Source organism: Lynx rufus, unplaced genomic scaffold, assembly GCF_022079265.1.
Source record: "Lynx rufus isolate CCGP_SWC_20201006 ecotype Redwood Valley unplaced genomic scaffold, mLynRuf1.p SCAF_2, whole genome shotgun sequence".
Taxonomy (NCBI): Eukaryota; Metazoa; Chordata; class Mammalia; order Carnivora; family Felidae; genus Lynx; species Lynx rufus.
Window position 1 is genome coordinate 146,490,812 of NW_025814834.1, and position 7,604 is coordinate 146,498,415.

General features: G+C 49.3%; 1 protein-coding gene across 1 annotated transcript in view; it reads right to left on the bottom strand.

Annotated features, from left to right (window-relative positions):
- LRRC8D (leucine rich repeat containing 8 VRAC subunit D) overlaps positions 1-5,960 on the bottom strand; it is a 120,770-nt gene extending 114,810 nt beyond the window's left edge. Inside the window, exon 1 of the mRNA XM_047086070.1 lies at positions 5,712-5,960. The gene's annotated coding sequence lies outside the window, so the exon portion shown is untranslated. The remainder of the gene's footprint in view (positions 1-5,711) is intronic.
- Positions 5,961-7,604: the final 1,644 nt, after the last annotated feature.

Below are 7,604 nucleotides of genomic sequence, written 5' to 3' on the forward strand. Positions count from 1 at the left end.
TTTCAAATATTTTCCCTCTCAAGAAATCTCATACCTTCACAAAACATCCCTTCTGCTCTCAGGAATATCTCTCACCTCCAGAGGACATGGAGAGGTTTCCCATGTGGACCAGAACAGAAGTGAGAGTGAACAGACCATCTGGACAGACAACACACCAGCAGGGGATCAGGGCATGATGGATATTCATAACAAAGAGGCTGTACTTGTTAGCTACAAGATCTGGAATTTTGTTCTAACACTCTCAAAACTGTTGGATGGCTACCATCCCAACCAAATCATTTGTTTAAATCTAGTTTATTGGATAGATCTAGAACATTTGAAGAACTTGGCACTAAGTTACTTACGCTTTCTGAACTGCCTGCTTCAAAAGACATCTGAGCGTGGTAATTTCCTAATGTCATTTCAGTGAAGACACGTGAAATCTGGTAAGTATGAAATTACACCAATGACAAGCTAAACCCTAATTCTGGGAAAAGGGTTTGTTTCTAAGCCCTAATCCTCTCTCCTGCCCCAAATGTAAACCTGTCACTAATTAAGTATTTTGAGCATACTAGCAAAAAGAAAAGGAAAAAAAGCTTAGCCCGAGTGGGAACCACGTTCATACGTGGTTTTTTCAATACCAGTTATCCTATTTATGTCCACACAAATTTCAAAAGCAACTCTGATCTGGTAAGCTTCAGATTTGCACAGAACATTAGAAATTCTCTTCCAGATGTCTAAACAGAATTACAAAGACCCTAGAGGATGGAGTACAGATTTCAGAAGCTTGCAACTGACTCAAATAATTTCGAAAGGGCACCTCAGGTGCAAACATCTGCAAAAGCTAAATGCAATGTAGTCTGACCACAAACATAGATTCCTTAGAAGCCCCTGACCTAAGGGCCAATCAACCCCTAGAATTTACCTCCATCACTAAACACCTCAGCTCTCAAATAGGACCAGCAGTGCCAAACTACTGGGTTTCGTGCAGTATTAATACAAGTGACTATAAAGCTTTTGGCAAAGTCATCCTCTACTCCTCTCTCATAGGATTAGAAGGCAGAATCAAGACTTTAAAATCTCAAAAGGCCTGAGATTGGACCAAAATAAATAGGATACCACTGAACAGGGACAAAAATTAAAAACCGTCCACTCAATCTCACCTACACATACAAAAATCTGCCCAATGAATAGGGTCGCAGCAGCTCAACACCATATCTGGATGTTTTGACAGTTTGACTGGACAGAACCTACAGGTGAATCTGTGCTAGGTGCTGTTTTTTAAAAAAGGCAGTTTTGGGGATGCCTGGGTGGCTCAGTCGGTTGAGCGTCCAACTATGGCTCATGTCATGATCCCACGGTTCGTGAGTTCAAGCCCCACATCAGGCTCTATGCTGACAGCTCAGAGCCTGGAGCCTGCTTCAGATTCTGTGTCTCCCTCTCTCTCTCCCCCTCCCCCGCTCACACTCTGTCTCTCAAAAATAAATAAACATTAAAAAAAAAAAAAGGCAGTTTTGTGGGGCACGTGGGTAGCTCAGTCAGTTAAGCATTCCACTCTTGATTTTGGCTCAGGTCATAATCTCACGGCTCATGAGATCAAGATCGAGCCCCACGTTGGGCTCTGGGCTGACAGGGCAGAGACTGCTTGGGATTCTCTTCCTTACTCTCTCTCTCTCTCTGCTCCTCCTCTGTGTGTGCACTCTCTGTCTCTCTCAAAATAAAATAAAAACTTTAAAAAAAAAAGACAGTTGTTTAAATTGCAGTAAGTAGATGTTTATGCCTTGGTCTTAGGAAAAAGCTGTCCTACTATACTCTCTGTTGACCAGGCACACCTCAATTACCGTATTTAATTCCAGATACCATTACTCTCCATAAGAGACGCTGACAAACTAAAAAGACATCTAGAAACCATGTCCCACACAGGATTGTGAGAAGACGTTGACTATTTTGCATTGAGAAATGGGGAGAGAGACATCATACCGTCTTTGTGAATTCAAGGGGCTGTCCTCTGGATGTGGGAAGTTCCAGAGGCACAGAATCAACGGAACAGTTTCGAGGAGGCAGCCTTCAGCTCAAATAAAAATCACACATGGAATCCAAAGATATAATGACATGTCTTCCTAACTACAGGGTTCCCTGTACTTTCTAGGGGTTATTTAAAAAAAAAATTTTTTTTAATGTTTATTTATTTTTGAGAGAGAGCTAGTGTGAGCAGGGGAGGGGCAGGGGAGGGGCAGAGAGAGAGAGAGAGAGAGAGAGAGAGAGAGGGAGGGAGGGAGGGAGGGAGAGGGAGGGAGACACAGAAGCTGAAGCAGGCTCCAGGCTCTGAGCTATCAGCACAGAGCCTGACAAGGGGCTCCAACTCACAAACCATGAGATCATGACCTGAGCGGAAGTCGGTTGCTTAACCGACTGGCTTTCCTCTAGGGGTGTTTAAACAGAGGCTGTCTAGCAAGTGTAAGAATTTACTAAAGAAGTTAGACCAGGACCTCTCTAAAATTCCAGTTCTGACTCCAAGATTCCCCACCTACCCAGTATTATACTGCCCTGCTAACTGATCTGCCATGATTTCTCAAAAATGCCCTTTTCTTCTGATTAGGCTTTGCCCAGATCCTACTCACTTCAGGCCGAGGAGAGCACAGGTCTCCTAGATTGGCTTCCCAAACTTGACGTCCTCGCTCACCGGTCAAGAACCACCTCCTTCAAGGCCCATTCTGAGATGTAACTTTCCTTCACGGTGACCTTAACGTTTGCTGTCTCGAGCAGGGTTTCTCAACCCTGGCACTACTGACATTTCAGCCAGGATAGTTCTTTGTTGTGGGGGCTGTCCTGAGCATTGCAGGATGGATGTGCAGCAGGATCCCTGGCCTCTTTCCACTAGATGTCAGTAGCACCTGCCTCCCGGCTATGACAAAAAAAAAAAAAAAGTTTCCAGACATTGCCAAATGTTTGCTGGGAGGCAAAGTCACCCCTTGTTGAGAACCACTCTTCTTGAGGCAAATGATTAGCATCACTGACCTGTGTTTCACGTTTTCCACTAACTAGATCTCCCCTAACTCCATCAGTCTTGTTCTCTGCTCCAGCCAGGCAAACCTATTTACTATATTTGACTTGGGACAAAGCTCACTGCTTCCCCTAAAACATGCTCCTTCCCCCTTCCCCAAAGCACACAATACTTTTATCTGGCTCCAAACACCCTTTCCATTTCAGTATTCCTTGACCTCCTAAAAAATGCAATCCTTTGCTTCTGGTGGTGTCCTCACTTGTATCTGTCTTACCTGCCCTCTATTTGTGCAAGAATCTTCTCCTTCCTTGTTAGGGAACCACAACATCCACTCTGGTTTTCCGCTTGCTGCTGGCACTCAATTAAGTGACTGGTGTTTCTTAGAATGTCAAGTATCAGCTCCAATTATGTATGAAAAGTACGTGAAATCCCTTACCAACTACCACTTCAAGAGCATGTGTGATCATGAGTACACAGCTTGAACAAAACTTTTGACTTCTTCACAGATAGTGCCAATTTACCTGTGTTACTGAGATTGAACCAAGTCTAACTTCCATCATACAGCTACCAAAACAGTTTAGCTACCAGGACATGACAAACACATCAACATTTTGTGAAATTAATTTTAAAAAGCTCATCACAGTATAAAAGCGAAGGGAAAACGGCAAAGTGTTGATCAAGTTTTTGAATTCTGTAAACCTTGGCAAGGAGAAAAAGATATGAATATGGCACAATACTTTAACTGTTGCATCATACACTACTCAACATGGTAACAGAAGAGACTGGGGGACTGGGTCACCTAAGGACACTTTCCTCTGCAAACTTCTAACGTGTTGAGTTTTAATCAACAAAGTACACACTCACACACCGTCAATAAAAACGAGACAAACCTAAGATAAAATGTTCAAATATGTAAGTAAACCATGCCAATTCAAGATTTGCATTTTCTTTCAGCTCCGTGGATTACCTAATCATTTTACAGGAGACTCCTTAAATAACCTACGGAGACCAAACACTCCAAATCAACTGTGCTGGATCCTTATTTTAACTCATCTCAGGATCTTTCCTCTCTTGCTTTTGCACTTTAACAGGATTTTAATCAACTGATGTGGAATACAAGAGAAGTGACAACTCTAACCCTTTCCTAGCTGATGGCAGGGGTTTGGCCAGTATTTATGGACAGTAAAATGAAATGCTGTCTACGGACCTCCTTTACTAGCCATGGATTCTTCCCACAGGTCTGTAAAGAGCGGCCGGGGGGGGGGGGGGTCCCAGAAGCTTTGGTGGGGAAGGTCTGAATCACTGTCATTCTTGGCACTTGGAAGTGCCCTTTGGTTGTTTATGAGGCAAACAGCCGTCACCATTACTGCAGACAGTAACTCCTCGCCTGTCCAGACTCTTCCAAAGTCCAGCACAGAACACAAAATAGGTGCTCAATAAGAGCGGCCTGAATGGAATTTTATTTTCAAAGCTCAGGAAAGTTTCCAGAAGCCTGCTCTCTTTTTACTCAGTTATCTTTCAAAATATATCCTCACAGATTTGCCCAAGAAGAAATATTTTTGAAATTCAAGGAAGAAAAAAGGAGGAAATTTGCAAAGCAGAAGGAGCCATGTATGAGCCCAAGTAGCTCAAGTTGGGCCCCACAATTGGCTAGGACTCCCCAGTACTATTCCCCATCTCTCGGCCTACCTCTTGAGCGCTCGCTCCCTCACACCTTTGCGTTGTTTCTGTACTGAAGCCTCACCTCCCCACCTTCTGCCACACAACCCCCAGCTGCGTACCCACTGGGACCGCAAATCCCACCTCTTCCTCTCCAGCAGGGACCTACCTCTCCTCCCTCGACCTGCGGCAGCTCTCCTTCACTGCGGCTGGCTTTTTAAGAAACACAACACAGAAAACAAAACAAAACAAACAAAAAAAAAACCAGCCCTCCAAAAAAACCAAAAGCCTAATTTGTTTATCCCCACGGGAGACCCCAAATGAGGGGGGACATTAGGAGGAAGGCCTCTATCAACCCTCCAGTAAGCAACTTCCCCCAATCTTCCTTCCCAAGCCCCTGGCCAGGATTCGAGCAGAAGTCCAGTTCCCAAGTGCCCACGCCTTCAAACAAGCTAGAAGCGGATTATACCGGTACCCAACCCGGAGATGGCCCGCGGCGGGCAGGGTGCACCTGCGGGCCCCCGGCTCCCTCCCTCCGGCGCGGGGGGCGGGGCGCGGCCCTCATTCCCCGCCCAGCCCACCCGGCGCGGGAAGCAGGCGAGGGGGAGGCGTTTCACGAGAAGTTAAAGGGCTCACCTTCTGGGCTCCCGGCCAGCAAGGCCAGACACCAAACACCCACCTCCGGGAGGAATCAGCGGAGCCGAAACCGGGACTCCCCGCCCTCCCGACTGCGCGGACGGGGGCGAGGGGAGGGAGCGCGCGCGAGGGGGAGCTGGAGGGAGGCAGTCCACACTCTCCTCTCTCAGGGCCCACCGCCGGCGGCCGAGGCTTCGGCGGCGCCCGCCGCTCCAGTTGCCCAGAGCGGCGCAATCTTCCGGGCCCGGGCGGTCGCAGACGGGAACCCAGCGCGGCCCCGCGCGCCGCCCGCGCCCCCTCCCCCCTCCACCGCCCCTGCCCCTCGCTGCCAGTTCCCGGCCGTGGGGCAGGACGCCTGCGCCGGGGGCGCGCGCTTCGGCTCCGGGGCGGCTCCCACCTGCGCGGCCCCGGCCCCGGCGAGGCTAGCACTAACCTTAGGGGGCAGTCGGGGCAGCTTGGCCGCCGAGCCACGGCTTATGCTGAGGCGGGAGGTGGCGGCATCACCTGCGGCGGGCGGCGGCTGCACCGGGACGCGCCGGGGCGGCGAAGGCGCGCGGCGCCCTGGACCCTGCTCCCGAGGCCCCGCCCGCGGCTGCCACCTCGAAGCGCGGCGCAGGAGCCGGGGCACCACGGGCGGCGGCAGCGGCGACGACGGGAGCAGCAGCACATGACTCTGTAACGGGGGGAATTAGACAAAGCGTAACATGGACTCCGGGCCCGTGCAGGCGCTGCAGCTCCGGGACCAACCGCAGCCAGCGAGCGCCGCGACTGGCTCGGCCACAGCCAATGGGGCGGGCCGGGGCCTCCATGTGACGGCGAGCACTTTCCCCTGGCCGCCCTGCCGCGCCCGCGGAGGGTCGGGGCGCTTCCGCAGCGGGCCGAGCTCACCGGAGGGGGCTAGCGGCCAGTTAGGTGGCCAGGGTCGGGGATTGGTGGCGGGAGGCTGCTGGCCGCCGAACAGGTGCATGGGGCGGGGAAGATCGCTGTCGCCTGAAGACTTACCTGTCAAACGCCTACCTGAGCAGGGCGCGGAGCCAGGCAGACGCTGTCGCCTGGAGGGAGCGGGGCAAGGTCAGCAACCTTCGCCCTTCCTGGGTCTGTCCTTTTGACTAAAACTCTGATATTAAGACATGGGGAGAAATGCAGTGACATGGTAAGGGGGAATTGGCGTAAAAGTCGTTTAAGCAGGCTCTAGTCTAAGGAGCTAAGTACTTGCCTCGGATTCGGGGCATTCACAACTTTATCTTGGCACGAATAGCTTCTCGACTTTATTTGTTCCGTCTCTGCTATTAAAGATCTATTGGAGAGTCGGTTCTTGTTTTAATCCGAGTCTACTCTCTTTTCCCCATTCCTTTTTACCAAACTTATCTTGTGCCTGAAGCAGGCAGGTGAACGGCTGCCCTCTGCTAAGGACTGTCCTGCTAAGGCTGTCCTCTGTTCCCCAGCCTGATAGTTTTCCGTCTTGTTTTTGTTGTAAGATTGAAATGTGTTTCCCCTGTTTCTCGTGGGGAGAAGCAGGGATAAACAAGTAAAGCCAGGAGGGATGTTTGGAATTGGTGCTTCATAACAAGTCAAGTGGCTTCAGCCCAGTACTTCAATATCTCCTTTTATCTGAATCCACCCATTTCTGTGAACAACGGAAAGTCTCATCTCTGTTAAGGTCTCTCCATGTCAGTGAATGTTCAGTCAACATTAACTCCGTGTTCCCATGTTTTTTGTAAACATGTGGCACAAAATGTGACAGGTACTCGGGTGGGTGTATGTTTAGATATAGGATATAGGCAGGCCTTAGAAAGAGTGGTTTTCTAGGTTTCAGGAAAGGCTTCCGAGAGAAGAGGGTGATTAGAACCGACCCTGGAAAGGGAGCCCTTGTTGATCAGGCCCTGGAAGCGAAGACCAGCCGTGGCAGGGAGGAGCATGAACAGAGGTCCAGAGCACACTCAAGGGACTGTCCTAGATGAATTACCACATGACACTAGATTTTGAACCCTTCTGACCTTCTCTTGCTTTCTCACTTTCCTTGCCCTGTCCCTCATACCAGCAGCCTCTCCTATTCCACACACCCAGCTGAGAAGGAGGTATGTGGGCAGGGGCTGTGCACTAAGCGATTTAATCACAGAACCAGATTTGCTCTTCTGGACATTAGAACAGTTTTAAAACTGTTAACATCTAGTGGTGTAATAGTTTGATTGAAAACACCCCACTATTGTAACTGGTTTGGAATGTTTTGCTGTTTGTAAAAACACTTTGTTCCATGTTTTGATCTTCCTGGGGCTTCAAACCATGGTTTGAGATTTGAGAGAAATAGGATTTCAAGATTGATATA